Source organism: Sturnus vulgaris, chromosome 4, assembly GCF_052056855.1.
Source record: "Sturnus vulgaris isolate bStuVul1 chromosome 4, bStuVul1.hap1, whole genome shotgun sequence".
NCBI lineage: Eukaryota > Metazoa > Chordata > Aves > Passeriformes > Sturnidae > Sturnus > Sturnus vulgaris.
The window spans coordinates 60,576,703-60,592,623 of record NC_142246.1 but is presented as its reverse complement, the minus strand read 5'-3'; positions in this window follow the sequence as shown (position 1 = coordinate 60,592,623).

The following is a 15,921-nucleotide window of genomic DNA, read 5'->3' as shown; positions in this document are numbered from 1 at the left end:
TGTATATTGTACAGAGGCAGGACTGAGGTAGGAGGAAGGGTGAAACTTATCTTTTTGATTGTGTTGTTGACCTCAGCCAGTTTAAGGTGGTTGTGAAACTTAGTGATAGACTAAGCAAGCTTTTTGGGTTTTTTTTAAACCAAGGTAAAATAATTCAATTTTGAGCACAACTGCAAAGTTGGTTTTAGAACTGCACTAACCATACAAACAGGGCTCACTGGTGAATAACAGAAGACAAGGAGAATGTGTGACTGGACTGAGAAATTCAGTGAACTGCTGTGATCACTGAGTATTAGAAAAGGCAGCTGTTGGACATTGCACTACATGGTATAAAGAAAAAAAACCTGTTGGTCTTTTGCTGTTTGTGAACCAAGCAGAGGCCAAAGAATTGCAAAAATCCCACCAAAATTATTAATTGTCTCTTCGAAAGACAGAGTTATTCTCAGCTGGCCTAAAAGAAGCCGGCAGCTCAGCACTGGGTATGCCTGCATTCCCATGGGGTTTTTTTCCCGTATTCTCGATTATTCCTTTGCTCTTTGCTTAAGGCGTGGAAGAAACTGAACTTTGGAGAGTAAGTAAATCAGATTTAATTAGTCATCGCAAGGCAATGGGCTCTTAGTGAGTTCTCAATAGCAGACAGCCCTGACAATGAATGTATGTGTATTACATTAGTTTCCGTTTGCACTTTGAGGAGGAAATTACCTTGCAGGTTTCAGACAGCCTGGCAGTCCCACAAAGTGTTGGAAAAGGTTGCCCACATGGCAAAAGCTTTTAGACCAATTTTGAATGCCACTATTTTCTTGCTTGACCCAAAACAGTCAAATTTTTGACAAACAGGTTTGAGCAGCTTATAAATAAAAACCCTCCACAGTTCATAAAATGCTACACAAGTCACATTGGTAAATCCTCTGTATAAGTAAAAAAATTTAAAAAAATTAAGTTAAACACTTGAAAGTTGCAACCAATCAAAATTAACACTGCTAGTATAATCTCAGTTAAGCATTCAGTTTGAGTGCATCCTGGTACCTGTCTTTAACTGAGTGCTCATTTATGTTCCTTCCTAAAGACCCTGTCTTATTCAGTGAACAGAACAAATAGTGGTCAAATAATGGGGAGTTATTTTGTTTTCTCCCCAGGTTCATGCTGGAGCTAGCCATTATGAATACTGGTTTTGCAACATTTAGTTGCAAAACTAAGACTGCATTGCAACTCACAGCTTATCCCTCAACACAGCTCAACCCTCATCTTCCCTTTTCCTGCCAAATTTAAGCTCTCTTCTTGTGTGAGCAGAGGCACTAGAGCTTCTAAAAAATTCTCTAGTATTTTCAGCACTGAAAAATAAATGCATTATTTTTTATTATCTTCTCCGTGAAACTTAAGCTGTTTCACTGACATTTTCTATATATACTCTGTCCAGAGCACACACCAAGGACATCAATGTTTGATGATGTTCTAAACACATAAAATCAATATAGTCGCAATGGGGGAAGCACTGGGCCACCTCAATTACAAGTGATGATCTCAGTCCACGAATAATATAGTTTAAAGGACCAAAGCACCCTATGCACATCCAGAAATCCTGCTGGTGTTGGAGGTGTCAGAGAGAAGGGAAAGGACTACATGGCTTTAAATACCACAGTCGGTGGCTCTTTAGAAAGCAGGAGACAGTGAAGAAAAAGTAATTAAGGTGCACATTTGCCTCTTCAGACAACTAGTATGCTTTTATCTGGTTGTCTAAAAGTATCATATTTACAGATAAGGATCAAATGTTCAATATGTATATCACCACTGTGAAGAAAACTGCACATAGCAAGGGATAGCAATGGTGCCTTTTTCTGTCTGAAAACAGTCAGAGAGGCCTCACAGTCAGTGCACAGCTGGTCCAGCTGTTAGGATGTCCATTTGCACAGGACATGACCCCTACATCTTGAGGGACCCTACAGCTACTGCACTCTGCTCGTGTGCCCAAGCCTGCAGCACCTGGGAGCCAGCACTGATGGACCACGTTCACTTGTCAGAGAGCAACCAGATGGAGGATTGCAATTTATGGCCTGCAGTTAGGCAGGCTTGCACTGTGATCTAATCAAATCTCGCACAAAATAGGTCAAGGTTGGTCAGTGCTCAGATGAGATACACTCTAGGGAAAACATGAATACTGTAAGAAACAGTTTAGGATTTGGATTTAGGATTCATCTGACAGAGCTCCCAAGCACAGTCCCGATTTTAGGCTAGATTCCCAGACGTCTGAGGTACTCAAACAGGTCCCTGGTCTGTTATGCAGAAGGGGCACTGTACTGCTGGAACCACATTTCTCATTTTTCAGACGAGAAATAAAATTACAGTCATGCCTTGTGATTAATTAAATAAATCATGCTTGTCTTTGCTTGTGGACATGACATTTTCAGAGGCAACATAAATGGAGAAAAGGAGCTTGTTTGGTTTCTATGATCCTAGTACAACCTGCTAGCCTTCTCTCTGCAAAATCCCATTTTAAAGCTTTTCAATACTGGGGCACGAGACCCAAGAAATTTAAATTTCTCTAAGACTGCAAACACCATGAGAACTTTTGAGCAAGAGACATGCAAAATAAAGCAAATTATATAATCTGTTGCTTTGCAGATACATTCTTTTTCCTTTACATTCACATTTCCCATCCATTCACACTCACACTCCCACCTCAAAATCTTTACCTCAACTCGTTTCCCCAGACGCTGGTTTAATGTGTTTTCATTTTTTATAATTTTTTCAGCTCCTTGGTTTCAATTTTGTATCTTTTTCTTTGCCTGAAAAAATGTAGTATTATAGTAGAATTTTATGGATAACATTCTCAAAAAACATGCAAGTTCTTATCTCCAAATAATCAAAGATGATGACAAGTATGTTACTTGGGAAATTAAGTAGTCAGAATGTAACAAATCAAACTGAAATTTATCCAGGACACTGAAATTACATGATGGACTAAACAGAAATATGATCCTCATGGATTTTGGTAATTTCAAGTGGTCAGGACTCACTCTGCTGTCCAATTGCCCTCTCAGCAGAACACCTCCTGCATGCTGTGTGGTGTGGGATGCTGCAGAGTGAATGCTAAGGCCAAAATGAATTTATAAAGCTTGCATTCTCTCTATGATTGCATTGCTCAGATGTATCAGTTAATCAGTCTACAAAAAGAATTAATTTCTCGATTTTTTTAGTCTGCAAAACATCCCCATATTATGTGCTGTGTTTTGACTCTTGTTTTTCTTTGCCTTATGGCCATTCATCTTCGCTGAAAGTGAATCAGAGGAGCAATGCCTGCCTTATCGTTGGTTTGTGGTGTATAATCACGTTAAGGACAGATCACTGGTCTCCTCCTTACTCCGGTGCCATTTATAACAGACAATTACCCCTGCATGGTGCAGTTGTCAGGATCTCAGCGTTGTAAATGCTCATTATCAGTACGGAGACAGCTGAATGCAGTGTGTTTCTCTTTAAAGCTGATTGGATTTTCCAGGGCTGTCTGTCATTCTGGAAGGCTTTCCTAGCCTTCAGAAAACAGCTCAGTTTTCCATCTACAGCCAGGTAAGGTCCTTTTGATGTGAACCATGAGGGGCAAAATCTGGGTACTTCTCCCTCCTATTCCAGGGAATGACTACAGTCCAGAGGAAAGAACAGCAGTGTGTCTGCACTGGGGCATCTCCAGCCAGTGTGTTGTGTTTAAAGAAGCCCTACTAATGACAGTGACCATGTGCAAATGCCAAAATAAAGTGTGGAGGGGTGTTTGAATACAGTGGCATTGCCTACAAGAAGGAACGAAAGCACTCTAGTTGATTTTAAAATTAGGTGGGAAAGATTCAAGGAGTTCTAAGTCTTAATGACCTCAGTTCTGCAATTTGCCACTAATTAGTTCTACAATGAGTAACTGGGAACGAAACAAGGAGTGACAGACTAGGTCAGCCAGTGGTTTGCCAACCCCTCTTCTTGTATTTCCTACTGGGGCTTTTATGTGATAATTCTTGATTGTGTATACACTGTCTTTTACTAGTAATCAGGAGTGAAATTGCATGTGTTATACATTATACAAACATGCACTGAAACACAGTACTTGCTCTTTGGTCCTGGAGAGCATGGCTGATATTTGTGCAGCTCTTTCTGGTGGGCATGCACATTGATTTTTTTCCCTGCCAACCATCTCCCTGACTCCTGTTGTCCTAACCCAGTAAGGCCCACATTTCTTTCTTCTATGTCTCTTTCTGCAGTTTACATTGTGTTTATGCTCTGGAACTATATTTCTCTGTGTATTTACCTCCCTGATCTCACCTTAACATTTTATTCTTTCTCTCCCTCCTTCCCACACAATGAAGACTTTATTAATTCTGTCAAAAGATTATCTTATTTACTCCATTTACTTTTTTCCTGCAAGTTAGCTATTTCTTCTCAGAGTTATGCACATATATGCAGTGTGCTGAAGAAAGATTTCTGGAAGCCTCGAATATTCTATCACTCCTCAATGCTTCATTCCTCCTTAAAATCCATCAGGCTTCCTCAGACCACATAGGATCTGTACTTTGAGGATTCTTGGATATGTTATGCATTTCTGTATCCAGAGCAATTGCACATATCCCAGTTCAGCTTAACATATGTCATAAGCAGTCAGTCAACACTGAGAAACTGAAACACTATTGGTTTGATGAGAAAACTGTGGTGCACAGCTCCCACATCATCTGGAATTGTTTTGTATTCTGCTTGCTAGGATTTGCCATTTGAGTTTATCTTGGAGGGAGGTGTCTTTGTGTGCCTTTTTTCCTTTTAAAAATCATCAGCTCAATGGCTACCAAGAACACAAATGCTGTAAAAAGGATATTAGGAGCACTGTGTGTTATTACATCGCCGGGGATCTGGCAGATGCTACCTCAGCGTCCTTACTTTAATAGGCTGGAGAGAGAAACATCCCAAACCTAGACCACTCCACCACCAGGTATTATTAAGGTGTACAAGCTATCAAGAAGACAGTACCCTGCAGGTATGCAGGTGTTGCTTATGCAGGGGTGGGGCATAGCTCAGCAACAGCCTTTAGAAAAGGAGGCCAAGGATTTTAAAGGGACCATGCTCCTCTCACCAGTGAAACAGCAAAACCCATTTGTTAATCAGTCTTTTTTTTTGTCCATTAAAGAGATTTCCATAGGCAGGATTGCTGTACTTCTCTTCACACCATTAGTCTTTACTTCGCTTTTGAGAAGTGCTTTAATCAGCAGATACCTGTTTACCAAGCAGGAAGTAGCTGGGAAGACTTCAGCCCTTTCATCCGCCTGGGCCAGCAGAGAGGATATTCCATAGCTCTCCTTCCATCTCTGTGGGGATTAGTCCCGTGTTGCCCCCCACCACATACACATTTTAGTAAGGTTAGAAAAAAATGCCAGCTTCATTCTCACCTGCTGGCCGTGCCTACAGAGGCACACATGCAGCACACACCCTGCTGACAGAACTTTTTTCCCCCTTTTTGGGAGGAAAGCAGTGGTAACCTTCGAGCATCAACCTGTAGGAAAGTAGACTCGGTTACACACTCCAGCCAGCAAGCTTGTGAACCCAGAGCCTTGCTTTCAGCAAGACAGGCACGATAAAATCTTCCCTCTTTCTTCAATAACATGACTAATAAGTGTAGAAATTCCTTTCTCCTCTCTCCCTTTGCCAATATCTGTCTTATCTCCGGTTCTTCCTTAGACATAATTTCAAACATGAAAGACATGTCTATACTACGAACAGGCAACCTTGATTCTGGCATGAGATCCATGGCACGCTGCAGATTAGTGCTGGAGAGCTGAAGCTTAGCATCTGGCATCTGCAAAACCTGGTAACTGGAATTTCTGCTGCCTGGTGTGCTCCTGTGCCTGGGGTTAGCCTGCTCTGTCTTGTGAGGGCAGCACCAGGCTCCACTGGAAATTTCTTTCCAAAGCAGGTGCACAGCTGAACAAACATGGCAAACATCTATAAAATGAGCTCGCCATTAAACACCCTATCGAGCAAGTAAAGGGAACCATCATGAAGCCTTCCTGGAATTTTGGCAGCATTTCCGAGAGATCATCTGCAAATTGCTCGAGATGGTTACATGTGTGCTGTGGGCAATAAATAAGAGTGATTTTAAGGGGCAGTGTATATTGACAAAGTAACACCTCTCAGAATAGAGCACAACCACTGGCACAAGCAGTAGAGACACACTAACAAAACCAGGATCTAGGGAGTGTCTTAAATGTGTATCTGATAGCACAAATACCAGATAAACAGCAAAGTCCAAAGAATGCAAAAGGTTACAACCACACTAAACCCACTCAGTTAACATGCTGGTTTATTGTCATTAAAGATCACAGTAACTATACATTAAGCACCCAGAATGCTCCCAAATTCCTGGGTGTGCAAGCCAGCTATGTTACAGCCTTATCTCACAGACAGATATCAGGCTCCCACTTTGCCTTTCACCACAGGGGAAGGAACACAGGCACACTAGCTGAGGGTGAACCATGGCATGTTTTGGCCAGATCCCTGGTCACTGAATTAGAAACAGTAACAGTCTACTCATGTTTTGCCCCTGGATCTTAATTTTGCAAAAATAAGATTTTTGTTTGTTTGTTTGTTTGTTTGTTTTCCTTGATAACATACATTTTTCTTCTGACTTTGTCTTTTCGTTTCCAGTGCAAGTGGCTACAAGGAAGAAAAAAAAATCCTCTGGCACTGCCTTAAATGCAAACACTGAACCTTTGTTACATGTGGAGGAAAACCTGCAGGCAAAATTAGTAAATAGCAAAACAAAGTAGCTGTTTCTATCACCAGGCATGAACACCACAATACTGTGTGTTGTGACACAAGTCATGGAATCACAGAATGGATTGGATTGGAAGGAGTCATTAAAGGTCTCTACTCCAAGGCCCAGCAATGACATCTTCAACCAGATCAGGTTGTACAGAGCCCCATCCAACCTGACCTTGGATGTTTCCAGGGATGGGGCATCCACCACCTCTTTGAGAAACCCTTCCCAGTGTTCTACTGCCCTCATAAAAATGCCTTCCTTATATGTAGTCTGATCCTACCCTCTTTTAGTTCCAGACCTTTGTCCCTTGTCCTATTTCTACAGGTCCTATTAAAAGTCTGCCCCCAGTCATGATCATGGGCCAATACTGAGATTGGTCTGTGAGGAACCTGGTGAGGAAACCTTATACTTATATGCCAGGTGAGGAAAGTTTTAGGGCATATATTACACAGACAGGTATTAATCTCAAGGCACAATTAATTTCTGCATAATAATACCAAGGAAACTATAGCACTGGTACCATTCTTAGCCTGCTCCAGTAGGTTATGACATTTCTTTTGGTACTTTTTTTCAAACCTGAATCAATTCCCTTCCAAATGAATTCTTCTTGCTCTGCTCCCAGAGCCAGTAGATTGTTTACTGGGACACTGACCTAATTTGATAGATCCATTCAACATTGGACAATGTGTGTGGGGTGATCTTTTGTAGAGGCAGCTACACGACCTGTTTTGTGCAGATGAAAATTGCTCCTACTCCATGCTCCCAGCTGAGCTGAAGCCCTTCAGCTTCATGACCATGGTACTGAGCTGGAACTAGTAAGAACTGCTAAAAGTGGTGGGTTAGGGCAGCTCTTTAACTTTGCTGGCTGGTGGACAGCAAAAAGGCAGATGCCTTCCACATTCTGTGCTGTGTTTTAAGCCTTCCCACTGAAGATGGGATGCTTATGCTTTTTCAACACCCAGTGATGTTTTACAGAGGTGGAAAGACTCCTGGTAAACTCAGAAGGATGCCAGAAGGGACTTTAAGATTTTTGAATTACCTTCACTAACATAGAATCTTTTAAAATATACTTTAAAATTTTAAAATTAGATTTTTCTTTTATGGGAAAGGCAGTTGTCCAAGCTAAACAAGATAAGTTGATAGTTTAAAAATAGCTTCAGAAACTGCATGGTTACCCAGCCCACCCCAAATTTTAAATCACTATGCAATCACATTACCCTACTGTGAATGACCACTAGCTAATGCAAATTGACTGCACAGCAGCTCTTTTATTTTGTACTATCTGTTTACATTAAACAGAGTTCAACATTTGGTTCTGCCAAACCTGGGGTCATAGCAGATTGGGAATTTGGTAAGAATTTTAGATGGATCAAAGGGAAGAGAAAAAGAGACATGAGTGTTCAGAATTTGGCCAGTGACAAAAGAAAACTAGAATTTATTTTCTGTTGATTGTTTTGCCCTTCTGAGCAGAAATAACAAGATGAAGGTAGAGAGGAAACTGGCTTTGCAAACCCTCATATATATAAAAGATCATAAAGCCTTGAAATTCTGCTGTCTCAAGACTTTTTTAACCCAGTCTTGCTTTTGTCTGTGAATTAAGACTACTCGCCTTGCCCAGGAAAAGCAACTTTATGCTAGAAGAGGCCACAGATGGGGAAATAGTTTGATCAATGTGGGAGGGATCAGCCCAAAATATCAGTAAGATATATTGTATCATCCAAAAAATGGCATGTCTGGAAGGAAAGTCTTGAGCACAAATTAATATTGACCTCAGCCAGAACAACTTGCTCTCTTCAACATCTGCAGCTGTGTGGTTACTAGGGAGTTATCTGGCATCATATGCTTTTTCACATCTGTCTACTAAATCAGAGATAGAAACACAAAAATCTAACATTATGAGGGACATTATATGGATTTGTGACACTCCCAGAGGGACTTAGACTCTTTAAGCTAACAAAGATATTACAATGGGACACAGGTATAATATTGGACTAACGTTGTGTCTGCTCCACTGTGCAATGGAAAAGCGACATCTCTTTTCCTCTGATGAGCTCTCTGAAACTTCCAAACATGGACAAACATGATCTACAGTATATATGAGACAATAAGTTTGGCATATATACATGAAACTTCATACTTCTGGGATGAGCAAAATGAATAATGTCAATTTATATTAATTACTTTACAACACCATATGTGAGGGAAAGCAACAGTGGGAACAGATTGAGAGGGGACAGAGAGATTCACAGTTTAGTTCATATGGTATTTTCATCATTCTACATCATTTTCAACCTCACTAGCAACTTCCAAGGACCGAGCTGTGAAGCCTTAGTAGAAATGGGTTATTCACAAGGAGTAACAACGTTTTTCAGCATGTTGCATGTGAGTTAGTGAAATGAGTGGTACACTGTATTTTCCCTGCCTGCATCATCTCAGGTTATGTTATGGCCCAGTCTAAATGACAAGGTGATGAAATTGCATAGGTGTAACGTGCCTTTATTTCAGCAGCATGCAGGACACAAAGTACTAAAATCCCTGAAGTATAACGGTCTTGAATAATATGGTTCTAAATTTTCAGGTGTCAGTGGGGTATTTGTATGTTATTGCCCCATGCTTGTAAAATATGGGAGTTGTTCTTAAATTATGTCCTGAACATGTATAAAAAAGCTCAACGAAATAAAAATGCAATAACACTTGCCCTCATTTTAAATAGTGGAACTTTTAATTCATAAAATATTTGTATTCCTTTTTATCTTTATCGTAGTATAAAAACTACATTTAGGTTAAAAAATTTGGTGAAATTTCAAATGGGTGGTGCAAATTGATGCAATTTGAAAGTACTTAAAGATTTGAGAACACAAAGCCATAAGTAGGTAACCAATATCAAACAAATATATGCATGAGCAAACATAAACAACAACAAAAAAGTAATTTTTAATTTGTAGTCATTGGGCAAGATGAAAAAATGCCATGTGACTTCCTTTGGAGAGCCACCAATATAACCTGACCCTTAGAGAAATGGGAAAATAGAATCGTAGCAATCACAGAATCATAGAAAGGCTTGGGTTGGAAGGGACCTTAAAGATCACCCCATTCCAACCCCCAGCCATGGGCAGGGACACCTCCCACTGGATCAGGCTGCTCAGAGCCCCATCCAGCCTGGCCTTGACCCTCCAGGGATGAGATGTCCACAGCTTCTCTGGGCAACCTGTGCCAGTGCCTCACTACCCTCACAGTAAAGAATTTCTTCCAAACACCCAATCCAAATCTCTCCTCTTTTAGTTTGAAACCATTTTCCCTTGTCCAAATAACATTTTCATATAGCAAGAAGAATTGAGAAGGGGTTTATAGACACAAGGTAAACAAAAGTAGTGGTGACAGATGTTAGGAGTAGTAGAGATACTCCTTATGTGGCAGAAAAACTATTGAATTTACTTTCTGCTGGATGAGCATAATGGGGCAGCTCAGTCAGATGTCAGCACTAGTGCAAAAGAAAGGCTACAGCAGCAAGATTGGTTTAGATGACTGAAAAAAGACCTGTTGCTTTGAAGGAGATGCTTTTAAAATAGCTCTAATACCATGAAATATGATGTTCATCATTATCATGAGTAATGTGATATGGGCCTGTCTCTTGATAGTTCTTTCTGGAGTGAAAAAGTTCTCTTCTTGCTTCTTACCACAGAGTGGACTTTGCCCAAATTTGGCCTGCTCCTAAAAGCGTTTTATAGCATGCTAAAAATCTGTGTACATGACCAACCTGGCTCAAGCTGACCCTAAATGGAATGTTCATGGAATGAATATTTTGGATTTGTGTTTACTTGCCCCAAGTTTTGACTGACTTGTAATAGTTTCTTGCATTTGGTGATACCCATGGCTCTGACTGTCATAAAATACATCTTTAATACTCTAATCTCATCTAGTCTGTCATTCTAAGGGTTAATTTGAAAACACACACATTCAATTAATGGAGCAGATTCCATAGAGCAAGGCAACTCAGAAGCGTAATTGCAGTACAAAAAAAAATTATAGATCTAAAGTGAATTCAGATTTTAAAATTAATTTTATACATCCTTTTTCTTGACCTTTCTTTTTTCCCCATGAACACTGAAGTTACCTGTATATACATGTATACAGAGAACAAATTTCAATGTCCTGCAGGAGTTGCAGAAGAAGCTCAATTTACTTTCACATGTAGAAAGAAAATAGATAAAAGAAAATTCCTGCACATTAAAATACCATACCTAGCTAATAACAGCCAGCTAAACACTAGCATAAAACAAATAATAAAGAACTCTTTAAATGTGCAAGCAATGCAGTAAAGATGCTGTAATGTGGAAAAGTGAGGGTTTTTTTCCCCAGTCATAAACAAAAAAGAAGTTGCTCTAAATATATGTAAACAAGGCCACAGCTGGAGGCGAGGTTTCCCTGGGTGGTGGCAGCCTCAGTGCAGCCTCACACCCTCCACATCACCATTATTCCCTCTCACTGCAGCCCACCAACACATTCCCTGCAGCTTACAGCCATACAGATGTTCCTTTCAGGGACCCAGCTGTTGCACCATTCCTCCTCCAAGCCCAGTCAGATGATGAGCATTGTGTGGGACAGCTTATCAGGGCTTTTCTTGAGGAAAAGTGTGATTGTGCATCCAGCCCTGCAGTCAATGTGTGGGCTACACTCACATCGCCAGTCCAGCTTTTCCATTTTTGGCTCTACCCTCCTTAGACTTGTGTAATCTAAAATTCAAGCTTTTAAGCTTCAGCCATTACAGCCAACACTAAAACACATCCAACAACCTCTTAATATCTATGAAGTTCTTTCAAGTAAATCCAACATTTCTTGAGAAGATAAAACTGGTTGTTTTGTGATGATTTGGAAACAAAAACAGACAGCCTGAGTAACTGGAACTTAAAAATGCAAAATCAACAGCGAATCCAGTTTAGCTTTTGGCATTGCATTGTGTTTGTCTCAGCAGTAAGAACAGTTACTATGTTTTAAAACAAATATCTAGCAAACAAACAGTTAAGATGTTGTTCAAAAAGTGAAAGGCGGTGTATTTTTTCCCACTTACTTGACAAGGTGATTAATTTCCACACTCCTTACTAAATCATAGGGTGATTTTAACAGGATGAGAAATCTGGGATTGCCTGAGATGGACTTCTTCCCTCTGTAAGAAGCCAGGGAACAAAACGTGAAAAAAAAGAATCCACTGCCTTCACCCTCAGAACTTCATGCAAATCTGCTCTGGAAACTCGGTTATGTCTCATTTTCTAGGGCTTAACCACAGTAGCAGGCCTGCAGGGATGTACTTTCACCAACACCTTAAGCAGCCTCTGCTGCTGAAATAAAACCCCAGAGTCTTTTCCCTCCACTCCCATGCCCCACTCTTCCTGCCCCCTTGCCATTCATGTGTGAAGCTGATCTTGGTTAGAGCTGAGCAATGGTTTGGCTGGTTTGGCTTTGGAGCATGGCACAGTTCATCAGCTGTGCAAATGTTGGTGCAGGCACAAGGGCAGGGCAGGGGAGAGAAAAAGCCAAGAGCTGTGTGGGACTGCAGCAGGATTAGCTCTGCTTGCAGCTAGAAGAGGCAGCCAAGCTGATTTACTGGCTTGCTGCTGCCAAAAACATCAGTCCCACACCCTCCTTCCCCCTCTCCTCTGCACCTGTTTGCAGCTGTGGAGCCAGGTCTTTCTTGTTTGTGCATCCCTAAAGTCCAAGTGATCTTGCAGTGAGCCAGCTCAGCTCATTAAACCATGGGACAAGTGTTGATGTGCTTGAACTGCACTGGAGCTGGAACGGCTCACTGAAGGAATAGAGGAATACAGAGCCAGAGTAAGAGAAGTGGAAGGAGTGCATGGCCAGCAGTCAGGGAGATAGGCTGGGGAGAAGGACAGAAGAAACTCCCCCTTTCAGCAGCAATGATCTGTTAGTTAGGCTCAACTGGATCTTCTAACTCCACTCTTGAATTGTTTTGGGCAGTAGTGCTGACTTATGTCAGCTAAAAGTATTGTGAAACAAAGTCCTATGTCTCATTTCAGCCATGCAGGTAAACAAGACTTCACATACCTACAGCTAAGAATATGCTGATACACATTTTGCATTAAAGCCCTATCTCAGGAACCACATATACTTTCACAGGAAGCCCAACAAATGGCCTTCAGAGAGGTTTGCTGATCTGCATTTCAAAACTGTGGACCATTATGCCAGTAGTAGCTCTCTCCTGAATGATAGCTTTAAGCACTTGTTATTGATTTAAATTTTGAACTAGTTTGTTTTGATTCAAAACATCATTACACCTACAACTTCATTTGTGCTGAGTTACTGTCCAAGCCTTCACATAAATTACCTCATCAGCTTGCCAGAAGTCCCAAGGCTGTGGTTCCCTGTGCAGACACTGAGGCTGCAGGAACTCCCAGCATCCCCCTTCTGTTTGTCCCAACCTCAAGCTGCTGCATCCTGTTCCTTCAGCTTTGCCACTTTGTGGGACTATGCTGCAAAGTGGATATCCAAACTCAGGCACAATAAAAATATTCCAGCTGCCCCCTTTTATTTTGGAGGGGAGGTAGTGCCTCAGACTGTAGCTTCAGCAGTAATACTGGCTTGTTATGTAGCTGAACAGCATCATTTCCCCCTGCACACAGGCACAGTTTATACCTGTCCAAATTTCACTGACAGCACTCTGTGCACAGTTATGCCTGGGAATGGGAATAAGGGACCTAATCAAGCTGTAAGAAAGAAAAAAGAACTAAAGGCACTTAATTCCCTTCTCTGGTTCACAGCAAAGCTATACAAACAGTGTGATACGCTCATCTGACTGAGGCCATAGTTAAACAGATATTTGCAGATACTTTCCCTACAGAAATCCCCACTGTTCTTTTTGCTTACCCCCCTGGCATATTCCCAGCCTTGAGCTTCTTCCTGCATTGTGCCAGAACCCAGGCAATTTGATTTCTATGTTAAAGTTTGTAAAAGCAGATAGGTCTAAGAAACAGAAATTCTCCATCCACTTCATTATTTATGCAAGCATTTTGTATTTTTAAACAAGCCAAGGTTTAAAACAGTTCCAGAACTCACCAAAACAGTCACAAAACAATCAATGACATCCAAATCTGTAGCAACCTTCTTAAGAAGATCATCCAGCATGGAATAGAAAAGCTACTGAGCAAGAGCAAAGAACCCTGTGCACTACCAACAGGCACAACAGGCTGTCCTGGGTGCCCCAGGCACTATTGGCTTTGGCAGAGCAGACCATGCCAGATCCAAACCAGTTAAACTGGCTCCAGAAGCAGCAGAGGAGCCCAAAGGCAGGTAGCTGTTCACCTGACTGGGATGGATACAGAAGTAAAATAGTGTCAGAGGTTCTTTCCCATTGCTATTGTCAGTTTTGATTACCAGGTTTGCTGGGCTGACAAATATGACTGGAAAGTGTGTGAGCCTTGGAGATGGCAATTCTGCCATGTCCAAACATCCCAGCCCTGGTGGAATCTGCACTGTGGTAGGCAGGTTCTGCCCAGCACTGGTCTATCCACTGAGAGAGCCGTGTCCCCTGACAATGAGTTGGCCAGCAGTGTTTTGGCAGTACGTGTGAGGTGAAGGGATTGCAGTTATCCAAGGAACGCTGCTGGCTATGTTGTGTCTGTGACAGTTTTGGTGCTGATGAAATAGGGTTCCTGGTCTGATAAGGAAGAGGTGGGGCACATAATTAAGCAACCAAGTAGCTGGAAGCAAGTCTTGGGGTGTTTGTGTAATGGTTCCTTGGGTGGACTGTACCTGTTCGGGAGAAACAACTTCTGCTCTTTATTAAACAAACAGTAAAGATAATTTACATGTCAACACCGTTAACTATTTCAGCAGTAGGCAGGAGATAAAGTCACAGACCTGCCCAATTAACTGTGAGCAATGTCTCATTTTGGTGCCACAGTTCAATAATATTTGGAGTTACCTTGATTTCTATCCTTCTGAAGAAACAAGTTCAGTGGAACTCGAAACATATTCAAGCCTAATGAAGATGCCCAGGCAAGCAAAGAAGTAACTCAACCTACTGCCTTTTCATGACCCATGTGAATAGGGTTCAGTTTAGAAGAGGGTCTTGGAGTGGTCAACTCATCCGTGGATTCCACTGCTGTCAGCACATCTTTGCTTTGTTAAACCTTACAAAAAGGTTCAGTTGGTGGAAATGAAATTCATAGCTCACCACTGCTGCTCGCCTGGTCTCCCCACTCTTCTCACAGCAGCATGAGCACTCTGCTTACCAGCTGTGCTCCTCAGAGCTTGTCAGACCCGTTTCCTAGGCCAGTTCAAATCACCAATCGAGCAGAAAATGGATCCAGATAGAAAAAGGAGATGTCTGGATTTTTTCTGGGCAAGTAGTCTGAACAAAGACTGTAACAGCATGAAGCATATAGCAAAAGTGAGTCAAAAGTGAGGGCACAACATTTGAGAGCCATGGAAGTGTGGAGCTAGTTTCCAAAAACTATCTTTCTACTGTCCAGAGCCCATTAAGATGTAGGATTCCCTCTTTTCTTTTTATCACCTGCCCCAAACTAGTCAAGTTTTGCCTTCGGTGCAATAATGGAGTGGTTATTTTTTTTCTTGTTGGTGAGTGAACTCTAACATGGTTTAGATTTCTGATACTGACTGGGCAATTTCATTAGCATGGTCATGGGATTTAGATAATTAGGCTGAAGCTAGCTAACATATTCTCAAAAATTAAGATTTCATCCAAGTCTAGACAAGCACTTTTAAAGAGTGAGGATTCTAGAAGCTCATATGCCGACTTTATCAATAGGCAGGTGATAATGCAATGAGTCATGCTTTTGCATCCTCAGGCATGGTATTAGAAAGTGATCAGTGAAGGTGAGAAAAGTAATTTGCAAATTCAAACTGATGTCAGTAAGAGGGAAGAATTTTGAAGAACTTGCAAATATTCTAACAAAGCCACTGTAGAATAGTAATTTAGGATCCTAAATGATCTAGATTCACAGAACTATGGGGATTTTGCAGAAACATTGACATTAAGTTTTCCTCTGCTCCTGCCACTGACCGTTCCTCTCACACCACAGTAGCCCACTGAGGCAGGTGGGATATTTGATCTAAGTCACAAAAATGCAGATCTTTTTAGGTATTCCAAAAGGCTGCGTTTG